The 26,271-nt window shown below is 38.5% G+C and overlaps 1 long non-coding RNA gene across 1 annotated transcript in view; it reads right to left on the bottom strand.

Moving 5' to 3' along the window:
* LOC148056413 (uncharacterized) overlaps positions 1-26,271 on the bottom strand; it is a 245,048-nt gene that overhangs the window by 16,958 nt on the left and 201,819 nt on the right. Inside the window, exons 2-3 of the long non-coding RNA XR_015703357.1 lie at positions 14,829-14,983; positions 9,285-9,381 (exon numbers count right to left, since the gene is read on the bottom strand). This is a non-coding gene — a long non-coding RNA (uncharacterized LOC148056413). The remainder of the gene's footprint in view (positions 1-9,284; positions 9,382-14,828; positions 14,984-26,271) is intronic.

The raw sequence follows: 26,271 nt of genomic DNA, 5'->3' as shown, positions 1-26,271 counted from the left end.
GTTTTTTTAGGGGTTCTATTATATGTCTGAAAGTATTTGCAGTTTGTACTAAGGCTAATTGACCTTGCACTGCTGTTATTGAACACTGTGAATCATGTTGGGTTTGTTTACTTTGAATTATATATATATTTTTTAAGTATTTGAGGCTGTATACTGAATCACATATTAGATGTTACTTTTAAAAGCTCCCTTGTTTCTACTAACCTCCATCCCCATTCTTTTGAAGGAAGAAAATGAAAACAAACTCCAGCCATCTACCCCCTCGTACTATCATTCAGTGGTGTTACGTTACCTGTCAAACTATGCCTTCAAAGTGTTTATTCCCATTCCAATAAGAAGATATAAGCTACGTATACAGCCAAAGCCTCGGAGACTTGTTTCAATCTAGCTGAAACTGCCTCGACACAATGGAAAGACGCGGTGCTTTTGACGCCAGTGGGAATTCACAGAGACTGTGAGGTGATCTTACAGCCTCAACCAGCATGTTACCCTTCTGCCTGTCATCTTAATCAGGTTGTACCTGGCTGTGCAACCACTGAAACATTTGGTAGTACTCTTACTTACTAGATCCAAAATTCAGCCAAATACTTAATCATTCGAGAGAGCTTGAGCTAGTGGGAAATCTCAGACATTTCAAATGAAATTATTTTTCTGTGCTTAAATGCAAGTCCATTCTTACTGCCTGGATGGGACAGGGATGCTTTCATGACCCTGAGCTTTGTTTAAAACTCACAGCAGTAAGTGATAGACTTTTCCTTGACATTGATGGGGCTCACAAGGAGCAGGTACAACATGACGGGAATGCTTCTGTAAGCAGAGTTAGACAGCATTTAATTGCTAGAGACAGAGAAAAATACAGAAAAGTAGGGACACTTTACCTGGAGGAAAGTGCATTTTCCAGTGCTAGTCACTAAAGTATAATTCCTCAGTAATAAAGATTTTACAACTGCTACGTCAAAAAATGTTTCATTGTGGAAATTTTAATACTGTAATTCTGAGAGGTCAAACTGGAAAACACGCATGGAATGAAAAGTTTAAAAATGCAACCAAGAGTTTTAAAAACCCCAACTAACCAACCAAACTTCCTCAATACTGAAGTATTTGCAGCGGAAAAGAGAAATGCACTTTATTGACTCCAACCTCCCGTCCAAGGTCAGGAAGGAGCTAAAAAACGTAAACAGAAAACTTTGTGTAAAATAGCCTGAAACTCTCTGCTTACATCGCAGACTTACCCTCAGGACGAATTGGATTTCTACAACTAATGAAGGCCTCATAGAAGACTTGTTGCTCCTTCTACTACTTGTGTATAGGCTACAACCCCCACAGCCCAAGTCTATTCCATCAACTGCCTGCAAACTATCAAAAAGCAACTTGTTCTTACAACGTTATTATTAGCTACCACCTATCAAAAGGTGACTGAAGACTCACCTATTCCACAATTTAATTTCATTCTACTTCCCTCATTAAAGTTGTTCTTAATAATAAAAAGATAGGGCTTGATATCTTCCTAAGACCATCCCAGCATCTACCATAAAACCCTGAAACCCTTCTTGTTTAATACAAAGCCATTCAATTAAAGTAAATTTTGTAGATTTTTTTTTTTTAAACCAGGGAGTGGACAAAAAAAAAAAATGGAAAGCTGATTTGAAGCTGAAAAAACATTCAGGAGCCAACAGAACTTACTTTTTCCCCCAGCTCTGCTGCTGAAAAACCACCTTACAGCTTTGAAAAAACCATTGAAGTTTGGTGCCTTCATCTGTAGAACATGTTTATATTCAAGAGATGTGATCAGAAGAAACCTCTTGGTACATACCCCAAAATGCAACACCCTCAGACAATGCCCATTCCAAACCCTGTGCTACGACATCAGGTAAAGACTCAATCCTGCTGCATCGTCTTGCAACACTTTTACTTAACTCAGTCATTTTCCATCACAACAGGCCAATTTTCTAGCATCTATTGGCTGTCACCACAACCAAGTAATTTCTCATGAATCTTCTGGCCTCTACATGTGCAGTTCTCTCCAACTCTCTGCATATTGGTTTGCCTCTGGATTATACCTTCTACTTAGACAGCAGTGAGAAAGAGGCAGGGAAGCTGATGGCTAAATTCTTAAAATCATGTCATTCAAATTCTTGCATCACACTTTTCTGATGGAATATTTATTAAGCAGATGGGACCTACAGTTTAGACTTCTAATTGCTGGAAGTCATCAGGTTTATTGTAATTTAATTTCATTTTTTGCCATGATTTTTTAATTGGTTACTTTTTTTTAATTAAGTATTCCATTATAAGCTATTCACAAGTAAATATTTTAAAATTGCTTTCATTTTAAACGTTGCACTTACTGGCCTCTATTAATTAATCTTTTTTTTTCCTTGAGACACATCTGTTTTAATGCCCTTAATGAGAAGTAGTAAATAACATCGTTAATTTTCTCCTTATTCAAATTTATTAGCTTTAGTTATTTTGTAGCAGTTCAGTGTACAGTCAGGAAGTGTTATCTTTATCACAAACAAGCAAGCACATTAGACTCAAAACTCAAACAATAGAGTTTGTTTGGAAGGTGAGACACTAAAATTACAAACACAAGCCCTGAATGAAGCAAAGATGGTTTTCTACTTTAAGATGAAAGTTTTCTTTTCTGCAGTTTTCTCTTAATTTACCTTATTTTGCAGGCTTAAGACTTTTTGTGATACTTTGCAGAAAAGATTAATTTCAAATTCAGCGTTCAGAGACAAACCCGATGTTTAAATTATTGATGTCCCTGAACTGGAACCCTAAGTTCATGATCTTGGGAAAATTTGGTTCCAAACCCAAATCACAGGCATGTTTGGAATTTAACTTGAATCATTGCATTACTATTTCATAATATAATTTTCTGGAGGGATGCATTCAAAATAAATAAGTAAATAAAATAAATAGAAGTCCAAACCCAAAACCAAATCTGTACTACATAAGGAAATGAATCAGCAAGTTAAAAACCCATCAGCAATGGCTTATCTCCGCTCTTCGTTTCTCTGCTGCACAATTTATGGGATTTAAACTATCTGCTTAGACAGCTATTCTCAGACGTTTCCTATGACTTTCTGAATTTCTCAGTCCAACTGCAGATCTATAAGCTACATTTGCCTTCTGTCTAAATGCCTTCCTTGTTGATGACTGCAACCTTGAAACAGAATCAGTAAGATCTCTACCTGAATAAGCGAGAGAACTTCTCTTGTAAATCTTTCAAACAAGCTGATGGTAGAGTGTACCATTAAATCTTGGTTCACATATATTCCAGTTGGCATGCAATACATTTTTTTTAAAGGACAGAATGAACAGGTACTTGTGTAATTCTTAATGACTGATGAAGCTACTACTGCATGGAGAAAACAATGTCACTTTAGAAAATAACTGAGCACTTCCGCAGCAATATCTATTTGTTCTTTGACTTGTCTTCTTGATTTATATTGTTATTTTCCTTTGGTCTGTTTGGTTTTTTGGTTGGTTTTTTTTTTTTGTTTTTTTTTGGGGGGGAGGGACGGGTAGGCATGAACAAACATTTTCCTGATCCAAATACATGTTGTATTTTGTCAGTAAGAGACATTTAGAAATTCATGCCCACAGATTATGGGCACTCTATGCCATTTTCTCTTACGCAAGCAACATAAATTATTTAACCTCTAATAACATTAAGATTTCATGATGCTTATGTAAGATGAAAAAGTGAAGACTTTCAGATATTAAATGCTTTATTGGAATCTGTAATCTTGTAAGGATGACTGACTTATTTAATGTGCAAATCTAGAGAATGTAGAAATACAGAGACAATATATTTAGGGCTATATTCTGTCAAGTACTGAGCAGTGGTCTTAGTCTTGACAAAGCCTTATCTTTAAGCATGTGAGCAGTTGCACTGATTTTAATGGGACTTTTAACATGCTTTTAAATACCTTGACAAATAAGGATCTCAATTTTCTCTACCTTGCAAAACCAAGCTAAATAGCAGGTTTATTAATACTTAATACCTCCCTCCTAGATACATATCACAATGACAAGCATGGATTACAGTAAAGCTATTAAGAAACAAGCCTAAATCTCGGAGCTTCAGTGAGAAGATAAAGAGCAGGGCTGCAATGGGTGATATTCCCTATCACATGACTTCTCTCATAAGGCAGTAACTACTTTCTCCAGCCGTTACCACTCATGACTCAAAAGGATGAGGCCACCAGTCACAAGGTGCCATTAACTTGGCAATGAAGGTGAAGTGCTTTAGTTAGCACTTGTCTTAGCCAAACAAGACGGAAGTTTTTTCTGGAGAGTAAACAGTGTAGTACACACGGGGCTTTAAAGGATACTGAACTTCAGGAAGGAAAAAATTCACATATGTGCTGGTTTTGGCCGGGATAGAGTTAATTTTCTTCATAGTAGCTGGTATGGGGCTATGGTTTGGATTTGTGCTGGAAACAGTGTTGGTAATTCAGGGATGTTTTGGTTACTGCTGAGCAGTGCTTGCACAGAGTCAAGGCCTTTTCTGCCCCTCACCCCACCCCACCAGTGAGGAGGCTGGGGGGCACAAGGAGCTGGGAGGGGACACGGCTGGGACAGCTGACCCCAGCTGACCCCAGGGCTGTCCCACACCGTATGGCGTGATGCTCAGCACGTAGAGCTGGGGGAAGAAGAAGGAAAGGGGGGGACGTTCGGAGTGATGGCATTTATCTTCCCAAGTCACCGTTATGTGTGCTTTCCTGGGGATGGCTGAGCACCTGCCTGCCGATGGGAAGGAGTGAATGAATTCCTTGGTTTGCTTTGCTTGCGACTGCAGCTTTTGCTTTACCTATTAAACTGTCTTTATCTCGACCCATGAGTTTTCTCACTTTTACTCTTTCAATTCTCTCCCCCATCCCACCGGGGAGGAGTAAGTGAGTGGCTGGGTTGGGCTTAGTTGCTGGCTGGGGTTAAACCACGTCAACATATCACACTGAGATCTCATTCAGAAAAGAGTTTAAACTTATCACTCAAAACACTGCTAGGTTAAAAGACGGTTTTTTACCCAATTCTGAGAATATCTGAGATTTTAAAAAGACAGAAAGAATTTAGTTTTTGCAAGGTCTCAAAATTTTTCTATGGATATAATGACTTGTAAGGCTCTAGAATGGTCAGTTAAAGTATCCTGCTTTGACAGTATTGAAGTTATTTCATTTCAGTGCTAGATTTCGTCCGTCTGCTGTTGTAGAATCTTAACAAGCCTCCCAACTCTTTCAATAAGTTACCAAACACATGGTACCTAGCTAAAAATTCACAAAAATTCTTGAGTTTCATAGTTTGTGAATTTAGTTAAATGACACTTTGTCTTACAGTTCTGTGTAATATCTGAAAGAAGATCTTACTACAACTCGCTTTCCATTCCACACTTTTGGAGAACATGCATCATCCAGCACTCATCACATAGACCCTGGTGCACATTTGTAACGAGCCAACAAAGTGGGATTATGGCCTTAGCTGGGTCTTAATACAGACATACTTATGATTATGAGTCAGACACACTTGATTCACTTAATAAAATGAAATCAGGTGAAGTTTCCAAGTCTAGAGCAGACAGGTTCCATCAACTGGGGCTTTCCCAAGAAATTACAGGATATGAGCACAAGATCTGCCTCTTAAACCCATTGGAAATTTCCTTTAGCGTCAGTGCCCTAGTGAACCAAACTAAATTACTAAAATTGTGACCATCAAGACAAAAATTATATCACTGTTTTAACAATCACCACTAGGATACAAAAATAACTCTCCTGGAGAAGGGAATACTGTAAATAACAGAACCTGGGAATGATGCCACAGTAATTGCTGCAGTTCCAACAGAGGATATGGTAAGACTCAAAATGAACGGTGCATGTAGAAGGCAGCATTCAAAACACTAACTTTCTCTGTACTAATAACTCTTCCAGTACTGTCAGAGACATAATACCATTCCTGTCACCATCTGTGACAGAAACTATTACTAAAGTAAGATATTTTTGGAACATCAGCTTTAAAGATGGTAACATTCCTGTCTCAGGGACGTGAAATGGATCTTATGAAAAGCAGCAGCGTAAACATTACAACTTGTTATAAGAGATTAGGTTAACTTGCTATGCTATGGACAGATATTATTTTGACAGTCTAAAATAACAAAGGGGAACAATCAGCTTTTTAAGTTACTTTATAATCAAATTTAGAGTTTTTATATCGTCATAGTCACTTTTTTTCTGTTTTGGAAGGGATGAAAACTAATTAATCTTTCAAATAACTGTAGACTTATTGCAAGAATCATAGCACTACCCTTCAGATCAAGACAAGCTAATAGAAAGAGACCTTTGTTGAGTAGCTAGAATTAAAAATTGATCTCTCTTCTCAAGAGGATTCAGATTCAGTTCTCTACCTTGGGACCCTACCTACAGCTTTGCAGCCTGGGAGTCCTGAATGGAATTCCACATTTGCAAAATTATTTTAATGCTATTAAAATCAGTCAAGTTCTACACTTTAGAAAAAATGGGATATTAATACCTAAAATCAGAAAGCTCACCAAGATCTCAAAAGTATGAAACAGGTACTATGTCAGCAACATTCAGCCATACTGAATATAGCCAAAAAAAGAAGAAAAATCAATGATCAGATCTGGATGGGGAATTAGCTCTGCAGGATTTATGTCTAAAGTTCCCCATGAGTTTAACTGGAAACAAAGGATAAATATCCTTGCATGGATGCCAATGCGCTTAATACCAACAGGGGATCCTGACAGGTAAGCTTTGAAAACACCGGTGGACATATTTGTTTGCCAAACTAATTTTAAACTCTATGTTGATAAAATACAAAAACCAACCCCAACCCAACAACAGATAAAGACCCTGACTTGTCAGACAAAGCATTTCTAGAGCTACTTATAAGGAACAGTGTATAAAAAACCCCCACAAACAGGTATTTTTATATTTTTGGCAATTCAAAATGCAGGAGGAAAAGTCCACAAGGTGAATTAGCGATTAACACACCTTAGAAGTGAATTTTCAAGTCCAACATAACTGCAGAAAGCATGTCAATGAGAAATGTGCCACAATTTCATTTTATTATGCTGGTCTTATAACTGCCATTTAATGGTCTTTACAAGGATTCCAAGAAAATCTTTACTCCTTCATTTTTTAAAATTCAGATATAATTCCCCAATTATTCCCTGAATTTGAACTGGAAATTAAATTCTCATTTCAAGTAGGCAGTACAGTATGATGAAACTGGACACAGGCTATCTAAAATGAAGGACAACTGCAGCTACACCAGAAAAAGAAAAAAAATTAAAAGCACACATTGTGCGAATTTTAACTGTGGATCTAGATTTTTTTAGGTTTGGTTTGGTTTTGTTTTTTGTTTTTATGTTGGGTTTTTTTTTTAAAATATATATATATACACACACCTACTGCTTTTATTATGATAACATTCAAAGGTCTGATAATTAGCAGATTTTTTTCCCCCCTGGATCAGCTCTGCAAAATAAAGATGACTCCCTCTTTCCCTGTTTTAGGGTAACAATGAGCATTCAGGAATGCCCTTCCTCCTTAATTTACTGATAAATATAAAGACCTGAAAAGATAAACAACTTCTGCCAGTTATTCAGAAAGTCTGCAGCTGAGCTAGAAATGAATGCGAGATCGCCATACGCCTTTACACTGCTCTAATTAGGTTATCCTTTTTATCCGTGTTATAAGGTATGCTATTATTTTTTAATCAGTTCTTCACGCCATTGAAACCCCTTCCTTTGAGGCTTAAAACTACATAATAGGACAACCTCAGTCATCAGAAAGCTTGATTCTCCATGCTTGTAATACTGTAATACTAATTTTTCCAGTTGCAACCTTATTTCATTAAGTCACAATTTTATGCAAACTCTCAAACACTACGAGAAGTATTGGGAGAAATAAAGTTTTTGAGGCTCACATGCTTTCTTGAAACTTCTGATTTGGGACCTACTTTACCACCTACAATGTAATCTACTTTATTACAGAGATTATAGCAAGTAGACTTGAAAATGAAGAAGTTCTAAACTAAAGCTTGCAATTTTTTGACAGTTTGAAGGGCAAAAAGAAGTGAAAGACTGAGTAAAATTCTGAAAACACAGGCTGAGAATGCGAGCCAGCAATGTGCCCTTGTGGCAAAGATAACCAAGAGCATCAACTGCATTAGAAATAGCACTGCCAGCAGGTCAAGGGAGATGATTATTCCCCTCTACACAGCACTGGGGAGAGCACATCTGGAGTGCTGTGTCCACAGCTGGACTCCCCAGGACCAGACAGACATGGACAGACTAGAGTGAGTCCAGCAAAAAGCCGAGAAGATGACTGAGGGCATGGAGTATCTGACATGCGAGGAGAGGCTGAGAAATGTTTAACTTGGAGAAGAGAAGGCTCAGTGGGATTCCTATGAATGTGTACAAACACCTGATGGGAGACAGTAAAGAAGATGGAGCCAGACCCTTCTCAGTGATATCCCATCAATGAAGAGGAGACAAAGGACACAAATCATTACACAGGAAATTCTGCATAAACATAACAAATAACTTTTTTACAGTAAGAGTGGTCAAGCTCTGCAACGGGATACTGAGGGAGGGTGTGAAGTTTCCATTCTTGGACATATGCAGAACTCAACTGGACATGGTCCTGAGCAACCTACTGTAGCTGACCCTGCTCCAAGCAGGGGGAGGACTATTTGATCTCCAGAGCTCCCTTCCAACCCCAGCAATTCTATGGAGAGATATTTAGTAAAACTCTAAGATCTATGAGTTATGAAAGATGTCAGGGATGGAAATAATATATTCTTCAATTCACGTGGGACCCTTAATCCAAATTAGTCCCAAGGTGCTTTATAAACAACACAAAATATGAAACACTTCATGAGCTATTGAAATGCAGCCAACTCTGAGGTGAAATGTAGAACAGTTTAATAGTTCCCAGCAAACAAAAAAACAACAGGAGCCAAAGAATGCCATATGCAACTGAAACTACAGGGGGAATTAGGTAGGAAGAATGTAATTATCCATGCTGGATTCTAGCCAGTGCTAAAAGTAATCAGAAAGTCAGTGAAAGACCAGAACAAATTGATCTCATTAATCTTGCATTACTCGGATCTACTTCTAAATGGAAAACTCTTTCCTGAGTCTACTGGACTGACACTTGCATGCACACGTAGGCGCGTTCAAAAAGAACATTTCAACATGAGTTAAAAATATAGGAAACTGATGACATTCCTGTACAGAGTGCCAGCCTGGATCTTACCTCTCATTCAAGAATCATTTAGATATGCTGGGATTTAATTCTCTCTCTTCTGAAGTCAGCAGCACTTTGGCTTCAGTGGAGCTAGGTCTTCTGATACCTGGTAGTGAAATGAGACAAATTACGTGCAAAACAAAGTTGCATCAGGTAAGCCAATGAATAAATATTATTCACAATTTTCTACCTAACACCAGAATTTTGCATGCAATGAACACATATGAACCAGTACAAAACTTGATCCTAAGAAGATAAAATCTAATTTAGCTCAGTAGGTACAAAATACAAATGTGTTGGGCAAGCATTGTGAGGGAGAAAGCAACCAAAATTAAGTGTGATTATGTTTACTCTCCAAAAGTAAGGAACAACTCGGAAACCAGCTCCAAAATCAAAAAGAAGAGAATAGTGAGCAGGTTACTGAAAAGGTAAGAGCAAAAAGGACATGTGAAACATGAGCAGAGACCAGAAGTCTAAACAAGGAGTTTCAATGTGAACAACAAGAAAGGGTGGCGGGGAGGAAGAGAACGGCAGCTGCATGTAACCTTTGGAAAGTCTGCTTTGGATGTCAGTATTGTTCCAGAGCTTCATAACCTCAAGAAAACACACACACAGTATCCACGGAACATTTTGCTTCAAATTAATTTTTTTTCCCTTTCTCAAATATGACAAGTCACATTATGTAACATAAAAAGCATTCATTACAGAAGATCACAACTCTTCAAGGCCAAAACCACTTTAAGATAGGGCTGATTATCAGGCTTCTAGTAATGAATAGCATATTATTTTAGCAGTGAAACCTTGTCTCTGACAAACAGCTAGCATTGTGCTACAAGGAGAGATAATAAATGGAAAATAGAAAGGTTTGGGCAAGAAAAGGTGAGAAACAATATGAATAGTGATTTATTTCTTAAGTAAATACATTAATATATTAGTTCTAAAGTAGCATTAGGGAGGTAGAAAACTTTTGGGACTAGATTTTTTTTTTTTATATTACTTCTTTCACTTCATATTAGTGAAGAGTTTTTGAATAAACACAAACATAAATCTCTGATGGCAAAAGCCAAGAGGAGCACACACCTCCTTGCCTCCTACAATGAAAGCTTTAACAAATAGCAGTGCTTTTGGGATTCTGCACAAAAATCTTGAGACTGGGGTTTTGAAGAATGAAAATTAAACTGCACAGCTTGCTAGCACCTACAACAAACCTACCACTTGTTTGTAACAGACCAAATGGGACAAAGAGCAGAATCTGGTTCATCTTCCTGCCTGCTACAAGCCATTTACAACTATGTGTGCACCCCTGTACAAAGCCCTAAAGCCAACTGCTGAAGTGGAATACGGGCCTTAGGTAATTGTAGCAGCTCCTTTACTACAGAGGAATTTTACCAGTGAGACACTCCTGTATTTTAAGTGAGAATTACAAGTCCTTCTTAAAGAGCTACATGAAAAAGAAATTACTATTTGGATGAACTATGCCAATGATTAATTACCCTTGCTGTTAAAAAGCTGGCCTTTTATTTCCAACTTGAATGCTTTTAACTCTCATTTTCAGACACTGGATCATGTTATGCCATTGCTGGCTAAATTAAAGAGCCTTTGAGTGGAATAAATATTAACCAGCTCTTCCTAGGAGCCTAGGGGTATGTGTATAGTTTTCAGTGCAGTATGCGTAGGCACATCTGCACAGACTTCAAATGAACCAGTTCAGGAAATAATAGCAACCATGACAAGGAGCTGGGCAGGAGCTGAACAAGCTCTCCAGGAATTCAGGATGCAGGCGGCCACGCTGAGTCTGTGCTGATACACTTTCGCTCTTACTCTCAGCCGGGTTTAAGTGTATCTGGGCACTGTCCCTGATGACACAATCGCACCTCCAAATTTCAGTGCAGTCTTATCCCAAGAGGGCTAGCCACCAACATTTCACCAACCTTCAGGTCATCTGAGAACCAAAGAAACACACAATATCACCCTATTCGTAATTAATCAACAGGAGCCACATTTGTGTCACAGCACAACCTGCACCCGTTTGGTAATGTGATGTTTCAGTGATGTAGAGGTGTGCCACCTGGGAGTCATAGAAAAAAAAAGCCCTGGACAGTGTCTTCAGAGAGGGAATAGTTTCTGTTTTGTGATACTGCTGTATCCGTCAGCAAGGGATGCTTCCCTCCTCAACCCCAAACCAACGTGACTGCCTGAAAGATTTTGGCCAGCAGGTCCATGTTGTGACATACTAAGAGTCAGACCATTTCTCTACATCATCCTGTGTGGTGGGAACGAGACACAACTTTCTTATACACCCAGCGTTTTGAGTTCCCGGCACGACTGCTACGAAATGGTGGGGCCCCTGCATTCACAGGGGCTCATCCACCAACATAGGAGACAGCTGCGTCCTTTGCAAAAACAGCAGCATCCTGTCTTTTCTCTTTGTTGTACTATATCCATTTACTCTACTGAAAACATTGATTTGTCTGTGTGTGCGTGCGCATGTATTTATGCATGCATGCTCTGCATGCCACACGTTCTCTGTCCCAGACAAATCTGTATTCTCTGATCATCCCCAAAAGCACGTTCCACAATATTATTAGAGCCGTAACTCCTAAACAGGTGTTGCAATCTCACTGCAGTTAATGGAGTTACCCACAAAGCACAGACAAATCGGGGCTCTGCTGGGTGTTGGCAATCGTCTCATTAAGCACAAGCATTTAGCAATGCCAGATTTATGTAGAAGAAAAAAAAATAATCAACAAGCTCTTTCTAGTGTACTAAGAAGAAAGAAAAGTAGAAGACAAAGAATAAAAGGAAAAGAATATGAAATTAAAAATAAATAAAATAATAAAGGAAAATAAAACTTTCTTCCTTTTTGTAATTTCATTTATTCGTTGCAGCTTCCCCCCTAAAATAACACAGCAATAGGATTGTTAAAAAAACACGGGTAGGTTAAATAAAATTAGATTTTAAAAGATTCACATGATAAAGCTGATTAGATAAACCAGACAGATAAATCAATAGATAGATGACTAAGATACCAAATCTACTTTCTAGGGATCCACTGAACTCCTCCTATTAGAATTTGAATTTTCCTTGGAAAGTTCTCAGAAGCTGCCATATCTGACAAAATTACGCTGTACTTGCTAGCGTTGTTGGACTCCCAGTCCAGATGCACCTACTTTAACGTCTACCCTTTGAAAAAATATACTCCAATATAGAAATCATACTGACAAATACCACACCTCACTTTCATAACTATAGGCCAGAGAAGGTTCTGTGAGGAAATAAATATTCCTTTATGTTTGATCAGAAAAATACATCAGATTTCCGGCTCCTACTACAGGTCATTAAATTGGCTTTATTACCCCTTTCTATCAAACTTCCTGACTTGCTTATCATGATAAGTTTATTCTCTGCTGAAACACTGCCAGCTTAGTCATGCAATAGCCCTCCTCCCAGTCTCCAGCACCTGGCTTGTGAAAGTTGCTGTTTGACCAGAGTATCACAGTTCCTTATCTTCTAGAGTAGCCCCTGAGGCTACAAGCTGCAATGTAGGGGGCTTTGAACCTGCCCTAGGCTACTTTGCAGGTAGAACTGGTGACTTTTCGACACTGAGAGAATGTAAAGCCATTTAAATTCTCCTTTCCTGGGTCACATTAAAAATGTGTTTTGGCCAGCTGCAAGGATTGGATTCAGGCCAACGTGCTTACTGTGTGGGCTGTGTTAAGATTTACGATGTCCCTTAACTAATAATTTTCTAGCTGTTAAGTTCTTGAGATTTGCAAATAATGTGGCAGATAAGTACACTGCAATCATTTGGCAACTGAACTGATTTTTAAAACAAAGTTATCTGCTTTTGGAAAAGAGAATGATGTCTGCACATACCTTCATTGTAGAAAGAAGCACATATTCTGTGTCAGCAATGAAAAGAAACATCTTTCAATAAAAGAGTGTTTTGGTGGATCGATTCATTTTCCGAACGTGCTGTATGAACCACTAGTTAGACAACCCTGTCAACAGGAGGACACCTGCAGCTCAAAAGGTTTCCCTTTTGTTATCCACTTGTTGAAGAACGCTACATGGAATGCCCGCACTCTTGGAAAAGGTTTTCAAAGGTGATAAGAAATGAATGATGTTTGCTTTCCTATAAAAGCTACTTGCAATCACTGTGAAGAAACATAGTGAGGTCATGTTCTGTACATCATTTCCAAGCGATAGCTTAATTTCTGTATTTTGGATTTGATTCACGGTCATTCATGAGAACTTGCCCTGCTTAATCCTGGGACATCTCATCAAATCTTATGTTGTTTCCACTTATGACTTTATGGTCTTTACAAATACATAATGAACAGCACCATCAGTTTCTGGTGCATCCAAATAAAAACAACACTCTAAAATACATTATCACTAATGTAGTGTATTACCCACCTTGTGTCCCAAATCTATTTTTAAAAATGATTTATGAACAAAAATTGACACACGTAATTAACCTAATTTGAGTAGTCTATGGTAAATGTTATTACAGAACTCTGCTCTAAATTAAACAAAATTAAATCCTGATAAAAATTTACTATCCTGCAGTCCCCAAATGAGTCTATGGTTTAACTGAAGATATCATGTAAAAACCATTACTTTAGAACTGAACGAATCTCATTCTTGCACTATTAATTTTAGTCCTTTAGTTTTATACTTCAGGTTTTTGCAGATTATGCTTAATTAACTTTTTATAATGGTATTTAAATTAGCTGTTCTATATGTGATAAGAATACCTTGACAGATATGTTTCTAATTTGACCTGCAGGATTTAATTTCAGAAAGTTGTACTTAGTCTGATGTCTGTTTGCATCCCTTCTTTCCCATCCTGGCTTCCTCTAAGCCAAACATTTTCCTCTCATGCCTTTGATATTCTAGAAAGGCAGATAGCTACAAATCTGCAGCTCCAATCATGCCAATGCATAATGATTTGGATTTTAAAAAGCATTAGAAGAAATTTATTCTAAAGAAGCCTAGACAGAAACATACTTCTAAAAAACTGCTATGTTAAACATATGTCTAGCTTTACCATAAAATCACCCTACTTTGAACAGAGAAGTGTGCCCTTCTTTTTACCTACACAGGAGTGTACCTTAGGTGCACTCACAGAGCACAGCTTTGGTCATGAAGCACATGGAGAGGAACAACACCCTTCAAAGCACATGAAAGTAACGAGACAGAGCTTCTAAACACACATCAAGTTTGTTCACAGCTCACACTAGAGCAAGAGTTTCCAAGAGAGCTCAGCTACCTTTTACCTTTTCAACTAGAAGAATATTTTCAGCATCAAAATTTAAAGCGGGCCCAACTCTGGGTGACCAAATCCCTGATGTTAATGACACTGCTACCCAAGAGAAATGCAAAAATTGTTTGGACAACAGTAAATAGAGAGTCTGAATTTGCTTAGATAAAAGCTCTGCAGGAGCCGACCTTGCCTATGTACCCATCATTTCTGTGCAATGAATCACTCAGGTGGACATTGCATCCTTTCATCAGCTGGACCAACAGAACGTGCAATCCTTTTCCTACCTGAAGTCCCACTGGAAAGGATGGAAGGCAAGACTTTTTGTCCGGATACTTGCAAAGGAGTTTGGATGCAATCTCAGCTCTGCAAAACGGTGAGGTCCTCTCCATTTGCTGCAGGAAGTTTTGCCACTTAAAATCATGCTCATTTGGGGGGAGTCCTAAAATATAACAGGAAAAAAATACAGTAGGGTTAAAAAAAAAAAATCATAAATCACACATTCTGTAATAGAACAGATTTTCTAGTCTTAAAATGGAACAAGTACTGAGGGTCAGGCTGGTTTTGATTATTGTTAGTGAAGACTATAAAAACCTCACAAAACCAATTTGAACAGATGCTTGTTTCCCACAATGAGCCTCCCTATGCTAGACCCATAACCGTCTTAATTAACTTTTTAATTTTCATAGTAATACCATTGAATAGTCTCAAATCTTAAGAATATTATAAAATATTGATATAATGGCTTGTCAAAATAATCGGACTAGCAGGACTTAAAATAATATCTATTAGTGAATTATACTACAAATTATCAGAAATGCCAACCCATCTTTTTCTGGTTTGAAGCATTATATAATCCTTAACATACTTGATTTGATTGCTGACTAGTTCTTTTACTTTTCACCTTATTATTTCTGTAATCCCAAATGGACGCTGTTTCCAGCCTACGACAGCTACCTGTTTTCCCCTGTTTCTGCTGAGAAGGCAAGCTGGTTTGGGGTTCGAAAATTTTTTGGTGAGAGGATTATGTTCCTCAACATCTACTGAGTCCTAACCGCAAAATTATTTCCCTAGGATGGTTGCAAAGTAAGTCGGGCAGGTTAGTCAGTAGTGTTACTGATACTGCACCAATCACACCATCCCCTGTGCATTACGGCAGCTATTGAAAAGAACACAGTCCAAGGTCCCACAAGTCTGTTGGTATTTCCATTAACGTAATGCATTATGTGCACATATCATATGAGGCATTACGTTCACCTAGAAACTAACGGGCCATTTATATCTTGCTATACAATCAAAGCAAAAGAATTCAGAGAATATTTATTTAGTATATTGAAGACTTTTCTGACCTCATTTAAAAGACATTGTGAAGGACACTACCATTTACTCTGATCAGACACATTGCTATCATATCAAATAACCATATGACACACATTCACTAAGCAAATTCTTTTAATAATTGGATACTATACTAAAAAGACTAGGAGACTTGTAGAAAACGCTAACAGAAAATCATTGTTATTGTCTTTAAGAAATAGTCAGTCAAACCATTCTCAGTTGCACTGGTGTAAATTTATCATAGGTCCATTCACTTTAGCAGTCTCGTGATTCTGTCAGCTCAAAGTCTAGAGCCTAGCCGAGTCACTGCAAAGCCTAAGTTATTTGCAGTTGCAGATTTATAGTGATGAAACATAGCTGTGCTCAGCCTATCAATCATCATTCTTTTGAGACGCAGCGGGTACACTGAATCATGGCCTCTGTTCTAGACATCACCACATTTTTTGGTGATCTATGCCATACTGTCCCTCCTCCAAGAACTTTAAAAGCAGATACAAAGAAGGAAAAAAAAATGCAAAAGTCTTTTTTTTTTTTTTTATTCCCTTCTCAAGACTACTAAAAGTTTCTAAATGGTTCAACTGATCTAATTTGTAAAATGAATTATCCCACACAGAAAATTCCTGTTATGAAATTTCTGGCTGAGAAAAAATCCCAGACACCTTCCCCAGACTCAAATATTTCGGATTAAACACCTGCAGAAGTCTGAGGTTTTAAACTTCTTGGAGTTTAGTCAGAATAATAATCAGAGGTAAAATAAGGTTATCACAACTTGGAAAGACTTCTAGTGCTAAAGCTGTTGATACATCAGAGGAGAGGGAAAAAAAGTATCTACCTGTAGTGTTCAAACAAAGCAGAAAAAACAGCATGCAGGGTAATTTATTTTTTCTGTTTCCAGATTACAGATGGGAAGAGAAAATGACATCAATTTATGGACATTCTCAGGATATTTCAACTAGATGAACGGCATTTAAAATATGAGTATGAAATGTTAGATAGGTGAAGCCTTGAATCTGAGAAGTCATTAAGTCCTTATTTGGCTTAACTTAGAGAGACTGTTCAATAATTAGTAGAATTTTTTATATTCAAGAGGCAAGGAGAAAGACATTGATGATACAAAAATGACCACAGAGAGCAGACTATAAAATAACCAAGGCAAAAAAATCTATGCAGATTTTATGTGAGAGGTAATATTTCATTTATAGATTTACATCATGTCACATTTATGATTCCTAAAATGTTCAAGAGCAAATGGGCAATATCCACAGTGATTTCAAAATGCTCGGATTAATAGTTGTTAAAGTAGACGAGTTTATTAGTACAAAAGTTATAAAATGTGCAGATGGTAGAACTGCAAAAATAATGATCAAAAAAGAAAAGCAGTGTAAAAGTCCCAAAGCACATACTGTTGAGATGCAAACAAAGCTGACTTTGTAGGAGACTTTTTCCGGAGCTCCTGAGCACTTTGGAAGCACGCTCATGAAAGCAGTGAGGCAGAAGTTTGCTCCTGCATAGAGAAACCACCTGTTCCTACAGGAGGCTGGACTCGAAACCAAGGCATTCTGTTTCAGGACAGCACCTAAGCTTCAGAAAACCCACTAAATCTCTCAGGGCAGGTGTGACATTTGATAATGCCATGATAGAGGACATAGGAAATTTTTTTTTTTTTTTTCAGAACATACTAATGAAACTGTCTGGACTCCTTCATTAAAGTCTCCTTCTTTTCCAAAGTTCAGCCTGGGTCAGCTCTCCTCTTCCTCAGGTTAGTTCATCCCCTGCCACTAAGTCAGGAAACATCTGGATTTTTCCCTCCTTTAGTCATATAATTAATACATTTTTAAATTCATCAGCTGAACTGGCAGTGAATCCACACAAGATGCAGCTTTTTCACATTCACACAAGGGTAGCTTTTTTATGTACAAGAAAAGATAAAATGGGGCCGCCCACAGCAACAAACCAGTCAACCAGCCTGCATTTTTTTGTTCCGCCTTACAAAAAAGCACAACCTGGGAGGAAAGGTCCCAGAGACAGGCTCATGTCAGTCACACAGCGCAGCCTGCAAGGGACATAACCCGTTATAAACTCAAAGACCGTTAATATGAAATAAAAAAATAGGCAGGGGGTGGGGGAACAGCTCATATACACCTGGAAGCTAAAAAAAATCATGTGAAACTTTAGATTCCTAAAGAGATAATAAATGGCAGAAGGGCATGACATGCCTGTTCACTGATAATTTCTGACCAGCGCAACAAAGATAACCCCCCTCCTTTTTCCTCTCCCCCACTGTATTTTTCTTCCCTTTTTATCCCTGTGTCCTGGGGAGGCGAGTTGTGCAGCACTCCCCACTCTGTAGGCAGTCTACATTAAGTGCAGTTAAAGAAATTACCTCCCCTCTGCCTCACTTTGCCACCGCAGGAACTCCACACACAGCCTTCAAGTTTTTCCCATTTAAGGGAGGAAACACTCCACCTATAAAACCATCGTTATCAAACAAGGAGAGACTGGCTTTGCTTATTTGTGTTAATTACCAGAGCTTCTGACAAAGGAATATTTTGTCCCTCTCAAAAGTGTTTGCTTTCATGTTTGGAGAAAGAAAATAAAAAGAAAAATTACAAGCACATATTAATACGTGAAGGCAATTACTTCATACAGCGCAGGGTGAATAGACAACACTCAGACCTTTCACTGAAGCTGCAATCACTGGCAAATGGTAATACATGCTCAAAGCAAATAGATTAAAAACATTTGTATAGAATGCCACAAGAGATTATAGCACTTCTACAGACAGCTGTTTTCCCCTCAAAGGAAAAAAAAAAATTACCAACCTATCAGCATAATTTTATCTAAAGCCCAAAACAAAATGTTAGCTAGAAACTGTTTATTATAAGTTTGGAAAAATTCACTTTGGCACATGACAGCTTCTTAGTTCCGTGACATCCCCCCCCGGAACGTGGTGATATCCAGCAGCAGAAACATCTTAAGGCCTCCAGTTAAGATGAGCTCTCTTCTAAGAGCTCTGTCTAATCCTCTTATCCATATTTAGATGTATAATCTTGTTATTTCACTCATCTCTTCCTTATGACTAGACAGCATTTTAACCATGTGCCTATTTTATACATTTTTTATAAATATATAGGGGAGGGTTGTGCATATTTATATGCACACATATCTGTATATGAATATACATGCGGACATCCTGTGTATACAAAGGGGCAAAGCTAAAATACTTCGACAGTCGTAAGGAAGAGGTGAGTGTAACAGCAAGATCATAGAGTAAATCACTGCCAAATGACCATCAGAGGAATATTATGAAAGCCTGCCCTTTATTTTCCTATATCAACAAAGACAACTGATGGATATTATCACAAGTCCTAAGAGATAATACGTCTCATGTCTTCCGAGACCTTAGAAATGCATTTGCTTGCGTGTCTAGACCACAGAATGACTGAAAGTCCTGGGGTTAATAATGAGGTACTTAAACACAAGAAAAAAAGAAACATGTTCAGTAATACCAATATTTCCCATTTCACTGGCACTACAAAGAAAATATTTCTTCCAGCTACAAAATATACCTACAATATACCTCTACAAACATATCTTCTTAATGTGTTTCAGAACTTTTATGCAAACTTTTCAAAAATCAAAACAGTTTGGAAGAAAAAAAGCCACATTAAAATGGCCTTGCTTGGGTTGAAATACGATTCAAGCGTTCTCCTGGGGGGGGGGTGAGGTTGGGGTTGAGGCAGGCATGAAAAACAGATGACAAATAGACTTAAAGTTTATTCTTTAAAAGCTTAAGAAGTAAACCAAATACAACAGAAGCAAACCAAATACAACAGTGAACTGTCATTCATGACAGAGCTAGAGCTGGTGTCCTGTGCTAATTTTAGAATTTCTAGAAGAATCAAATTGACAGCAAGATGACAGATCTTGCTCACAATCATTATTATTTAGATAACATCAAAGACATGATAGGCATTTTGAAACCAATGTGATTTGTTACTTTGACAACACAGTACTTGCCGGACCTAAACCCTGGCAAGTCAGAGTTATGGAGAAAATGGTTACTGAACAGTCTGCGCTAAAGTCAGCATTAGAAATAGGTTCTCCTGTCCTTTGTATAACTTCACAAAAGCTCTCCTTTAAGATCTAGGGTGAAAATTCTTAAATCCAGATAAATATCAAGAATTAATATCCATTTCAAGAAACGTTATTCCTTTCAAGAAAATTTCCCAGAGTAAGGTATTCAGAACACAGGAGAATCTAATCTGAAATGCTCAGCCTGGTTTTGTTTCTCATCTCCAGACCTCGGTCCGCATCTCCCAGTTCTAACAAGAACATGCTAGTTCCCGTTGTGATTTCTCTTCAGAAATGAGTCCTTATGATTCTCATTTTTCAGCTCCCTCCAGAATATATCTGGAGAAATCAAAATCCCAGAATTGTCCTATCTGTCAAGTGGATGGTGCTTTGAGACCATTAAGTTACTACTGTTAACTTCATCACAATATACTTGCTTTCAGTTCGTTTGTGACCACAGATTGTTTGCAGTGCCAAACAGAATACTCAAGTCAAAATTAAAATGGAACAAAGCAGAGCAATACGCTGCATTGTTTCATTTATTTCCCCTAACTAAGCACAGTGGTAATACAATTTAAATACAAAGTGAGTTCATGCAAGTAGCACCCAAGAGAAGGTTTCTGCACAGATATATGATACTAGGAGAAAATCCTGTCATGCTCTGAAACACAGTAATGATTATTTTGCTGCCATAAAGAGCAGAGTAGAAAGTTCTTCACCCAACAAGTCTGCTACTAAGTGGTTTTGACATTACAGATAACAATTACTGTAATACTTGTCAGCAGATGCTGCCTGCCACGTTTGCTACAGAAACTCCTTCCGAATAAAACACTGCAGAAAGGATCCTGTCAGTCAAAGACCAGAAGCAGGGGTCACGATTATTCCTTGCAAAGCAGTCAAATGAACATGCCAGGGAACAAGCAAATCAATGAATGAACAAATGAATGAAAGCATTCTGTTAAAGACAAGCCATGATTAAATATTTACTTTCAAATGATGGGGTTTTTTTGTCCAAATACTTCACTTTCTCCATAATTTCTGAAAGGCTTATTTTCTGAGGCTATGTAAGCCAGTTTTCTTCGTCAGGAACAGCATTAACTCTGTCCTGGTCAGGCAAACGAGGTGTGACAGTGCTGGTCTTGTTCAGCAGTTCCGACACTGTGTCTGCAAACACGATATCTCTATGCTGAAATGTTTTTCTTTAACTTAGCTGGCTCAAGGAGATTAATACACCATACAAAAAGCTGCATACAGTTTAATCACTGCTTCCTTTGGAAATAAATTGCAAGTAAGCCTAAAGGCCTCTTCTAGACAGATTTTTAAAAAATATATCCGCATCTAAAACTCAGGTCCTCACTGTTTCTGCTAAGCTCTTTCAATAATGAAGAGTAAGTGTGACCTAGAACTGCTGCATCCAGAGGAACAACTTCTGTTAGAACAACTGGCACAGCAGGATTTTCAGCAATAAACAGCCTTCACACTTTGCCCATCTCTATGTCTTATTGCAGCAATTCAGTCTCTGTACGTTCTGTAGCAAACATCAACCAGCCCACGTATATTCCTGTTTTGACCTCTCTAGTGTTCCTAACCACAGTGAATAAACAATTCCTACAGTACCAAAGTCATGCCTTACCGTATTTGCTGCAGACATTTCAAACACACAGTCTGAAAACTGGACAAGTGAAGCCAGTCTCATCTGTATCAGAGAGCGTTTGAATTCCTGAGCCAGGAGGGGGTTATATTCTGCACATCTGTACCTGTCACAGTAGGAAGTCAATGCTACCTATTGGAGACTGAAACTTTTGGCAAAAATGCGTGTTGTGGTTCTACATAAAAAAGTCACTCTTTAACTGTGGCTGCAAATCTGTTTACAAATAGCTGAAGACATCACTGTTAGATACCCAGGCTTAAATAAGAAATAAAAAAAAGAAAAAGGGACCCTTCAAAGCTGAACTAAAGCATGTGATGATAACATGAAACAAACTGTGCATGAAAGCCTGTTTACTAAATAATATATTGCTGTAGCATTGCTGTAATGGTCTACGAAAATCTTGTAATTTTCTGCAGTGAGCTTTCATAAGGAGCACTACAAAATTCATCAGCTGTTGAGAAGCAATGACTCAGCTGCATTTTCAAGCAGAGGCCCCCTGTATTAGCCATCCATGCTCATGTTAAGCTCGCCTGCCTGATATACCTGGTTAAACAACTGTCAAAAACTGCCGAGGATTTGGAAAGCCCTTTCTTCAGGAGGTGGCTGTAGGAAAGGGCTGTGAGAGGAGAGACTTTTGCCTGAAGTGAGAGAGATCTTCCACAGTCAAAGCTCAGCTTTTAGAGCCTTCTATGGCACTTGCATCCTTCTGTACAGGGGAAATGAGCTGGAGAGGATTTTTACCATGAGGGTAGCGTAGCCTTTGAAAAGGTCAAGAGGAGAGGCTGCAGAAACTACTTCTCCAGAGGTTTTGAAGACTCGGTAATGGCAAGACTGACCTGATGCAAGTGTGGACGACAACCCCACTTCAAGCAAGAGATTAGACTACAGCCCTCCAGAAGTACCTTCCAATCAACATTTCTAGGATTAAAAGATGCTTCATTTTGTTATCGGATAAGCTAATGAAGCTGACAGAGTGCCATGTTCTTTCTCTGCTGTTCTCCAGCTGTTTTCAGTGCACATATCATTGTTTGCAAAACTCACGATGATGTCTCCAAAAGATGCAGAATTAGAGTTGTTCCCATTTCTGACACCAATACCCTCTTCTAAAAGCTGGCAAGTCAGAGCCTACAGTACACTAAAATTGACTAAGAGAAGTCACAAATACAGTGTATAAATCCAAGCATTCACAGACCTTCAATATATTCATAGGGACTTCTGTCTTGTAACTGAAACAACCTAAACACTTGGCAACCTGAAGTGTCACACATACTCACAAAACGGGAAGTGCTCTGCAATGTTTGACTTCCTGGCTATGGAAAAGAAAAATACCATTGATGTAAACAACAAGAGAAGATTACTTCTAATGTGGCTTGTTAGAGGCTTCAGGGAGGAAGAAAAAAAAAAAAAAAAAAGAAAGGTGTCCTGGTTTAACCCCAGCCGGCACCTAAGCACCACCCAGCCGCTCACTCACTCCTCCCTGGTGGGATGGGGGAGAGAATCGAAAGAGTAAAAGTGAGAAAACCCATGGGTCGAGATAAAGACAGTTTAATAGGTAAAGCAAAAGCCGTGCACGCAAGCAAAGCAAACCAAGGAATTCATTCACTCCTTCCCATCGGCAGGCAGGTGTTCTGGCATCTCCAGGAAAGCAGGGCTCCATCACGTGTAATGGTTACTTGGGAAGACAAACGCCATCACTTTGAATGTCCCCCCCCTTCCTCCTTCTTCCCCCAGCTTATATTCTGAGCATGACGTCATACGGTATGGAACAGCTCTTTGGTCAGCTGGGGTCAGTTTTCCTGGCTGTGCCCCCTCCCAGCTTCTTGTGCACCTGGCAGAGCATGGGAAGCTGCAAAGTCCTTGACTGAGTGTAAGCACTGCTTAGCAACAACTAAACATCAGTGTGTTATCAACATTATTCTCATCCTAAATCCAAAACACAGCACTATACCATCTACTAAGAAGAAAATGAACTCTATCCCAGCTGAAACCAGGACAAAAGAAACCATGAACTTACTGCCAAAAGCAGACCTTTGATTTGCTAGAGCACATAAGGATCAAAGTATGGTGAAAATGACAGTAGGAGAAAAAGTTAACACATCTCCTAAAAAGAAACATTTTGTCTTAAACAGAACCTTGTGATAATATGATTGTTTCTAGTAAGAATATTCTGATCAGGTTAATTAAGAGCTAATTTTCAGATCTTTGCAGGAAGAAATCCAAACGCCTCTTACTCCAATCGTCATTCTTTGCCCTCAGTAAAGGGATTTAGCATCCTTTCCAACTCTGATGCGATGCACAGTGAGGGGGGTATTGGCAAATTTATACTGCTATGGCATCTAAAAAGAAAGCTACAGTCCTCCTGAAGTCTGTGCCTATCACTATATAGAGGAGGAAATCACAGAGACTGTACACAAAGGCAAAAAGGATAGCCTTTATGCACGCGAACTGTAAAAAACCACAAGTAGGTCTGGACATCATCCACCTGCCCTCCAAACATACACACTGTCTTCTAACAGGAATTCACTAACGTTACTGGAATTACGCCTACAGCAAATTCAGCACCTACTGACGAGGTGTAGTAAAAATTGTGAATAATTAAGTAAACATATGAATACACACTCACGCACTTAAGTAATGGAGAATCTTCTATTCACTGACAACTTTGCATGAGAGTTGAGTAAAAATAAAAAGTCAACACATGGACAAAAAGAATGTAAACATAAAACATTCTCATTTTATGTTATTGGAAATCTATGCTGATCACTGGATAGATTTCTGTTCACAGGAAGGAGACAGACTTGTTGGAATTTCTGACATGATTTATCTTCCCTGTGATAAGCGTGTTATTCCAGCAGGTTAGTCTCACTTGCAACGCTGAACTTTCTGTTTTGTAACATTTATAACCATGCCACAGCATCTCACTAATGCGACATTTTAAAGGCACGAACATTGACACATTGCTCCAGAAATATGGGGGTTCCAGTTCCAAACAAACAACTCGAAACCTGATATTGTGCCCAGACACCTTTGCACATACACATCATGACTGTGATGCTTGCAGTGATGCTAATCGAGTTACCCTGTCTCTATGTACAACACTGATGTGGAGACAGCCATCCAAGTGCAGAGTAGAAGAGAAGCAAAAAGAAAAAATAAACTAAAGGAAGTACCCAGTGTATTTCCTAGCATGGGTGCGCTGAACGCAGCTTGCAAATGTCCACATACCTACACCCAAGTGGTAGCAAGAAAGCTCCAGTCCCAGAAATGTCCAGCAGTGAGGCAGGCAGCCTGCCAGTGCTGGCACGCTGAGTCTGTGATGTTTTACACACTCGTGCGAACAAGGAAGCCTATGAAGAATCCACACAGACATATATGATAACCAGCATACAAAAATAAAAATAAGTAAATTTAAAAGTTTTCAATTCTTGAACCTTCCATTTCACTTTTAAAGCGTAGACTTACTATTATAATATTCTGTATGAATGAACTAGACAAAACCTAGACAATTGTCTTCTTATATTTTGCTTGAAAAAATACTGCCATTCTTAAAGAGCTCTCTATCAAATGTGTGTGACGTTTTCTAACAGGTGAAGCTGCTTATATGCACTGATACAACTAAATGATTTGCTGTTTCACATAGCTCAAAAGATTTTTCTGGTGGAAATGACATTGGCAATTGAGGAGCATGAAACAATAAAACTGAAACCTATTGTGTTGTCTTCCATTAGCGGTTCCGTCCTTTGAGCCATTAAATTTGACAAAACAAACAGTGGCATTGGCAAACCATAGAAAAGTAAGAGAGAGAGCATCAGAACACAAATATAAAAACTGCCTTTTTTTCCTAAGATATTCACTGACTATTTATATGCACGAGCATATACACATCAAACCCGGCAGATATTGTGAGAGAAACTCAATTGGCTTACGTTAACTGAGGCTCAAAACACTGCTTGCTACGTGCACCACGCTGCATACTGGGGGTGCAGAATTCCCTCTGTTCCCACACGCAGAGGAGCAGCACGAGAAGGCTAGCCTCTCGTATGAAAATGTTCCCGAGACCCACAAACATTCTGCAGTACAAGAACTGTTAATGGTTATTACTGTCAACCAGCTAAACAGTAACATATCTGTATTTTTCCAAGACAGAGGTTTTTTCTAACTAATGCTGCTGTTGAGTTTATTACAAAATACTAAACGAGCATCACTGAATGAGACAAGTTCTGGGAATATATATTCTCCACTGATTGTTTCTTTCTTCAGAAACCTTATGGGAGTGCTTACTCAACTAAAAACTCCTTGTGAGCAGAGAAAAAATTATACTGAACTTAAATACCAATTTGTTTTGGCATTTTGTAAAAATTCTTGTTAAATTAATAACTGGATCCTCCTGGCATCCTAAAAAGTTCCTAAAAAACTTAAGACAATCCCAGTACTCCCAATACTTTACGAATCTATTTCTAAAGGAATAATTCCTTTCCAGATTTCAGCCAGCTTTCATGGTTGATTCAGCCCTTGGACAAAAACCTTAGCGTACTAGGACAAGGTTCCCAGCTTGCCTAACTAGCCACAGCCAGCTGCAGTTAGATCTCGCGCCTTGGAAAAAAGTAATACTAACTCCCTATGAAAGCATTACCAATGCATTATAACGGCAGGCAATTGGGATTAAT

Source organism: Nipponia nippon, unplaced genomic scaffold (genome assembly GCF_047370975.1).
Source record: "Nipponia nippon isolate SJK-2023a ecotype South Korea unplaced genomic scaffold, ASM4737097v1 scaffold_14, whole genome shotgun sequence".
Lineage (NCBI taxonomy): Eukaryota > Metazoa > Chordata > Aves > Pelecaniformes > Threskiornithidae > Nipponia > Nipponia nippon.
The sequence above is the reverse complement of the archived record's forward strand: the minus strand, read 5'-3'. Positions and strand labels throughout refer to the sequence as shown.